Here is a 219-nt window from a genome sequence, read left to right as displayed (position 1 = left end):
AAAAGGAATCATGCATAAGTTTTGATCTTTTACAAACCTAATTTTTCAAAGCCAAGTGGTTGTTATTTTACCTTTTGTTTGGGGACAAACAAAGTTTTAAGTTGGGGGAGTTTGATAAGTGCAAAAAGTATACACTTTTCATCATCATTTTATGACACTTATCATATACAGATTGTAGAAAACCAACTTAAATTAACACTTTTTAGGTGAATTTTGCAT

The sequence above is a fragment of the Lupinus angustifolius genome, chromosome LG06 (assembly GCF_001865875.1).
Source record: "Lupinus angustifolius cultivar Tanjil chromosome LG06, LupAngTanjil_v1.0, whole genome shotgun sequence".
NCBI classification, from domain to species: Eukaryota; Viridiplantae; Streptophyta; class Magnoliopsida; order Fabales; family Fabaceae; genus Lupinus; species Lupinus angustifolius.
This window is presented reverse-complemented; position numbering follows the sequence as displayed.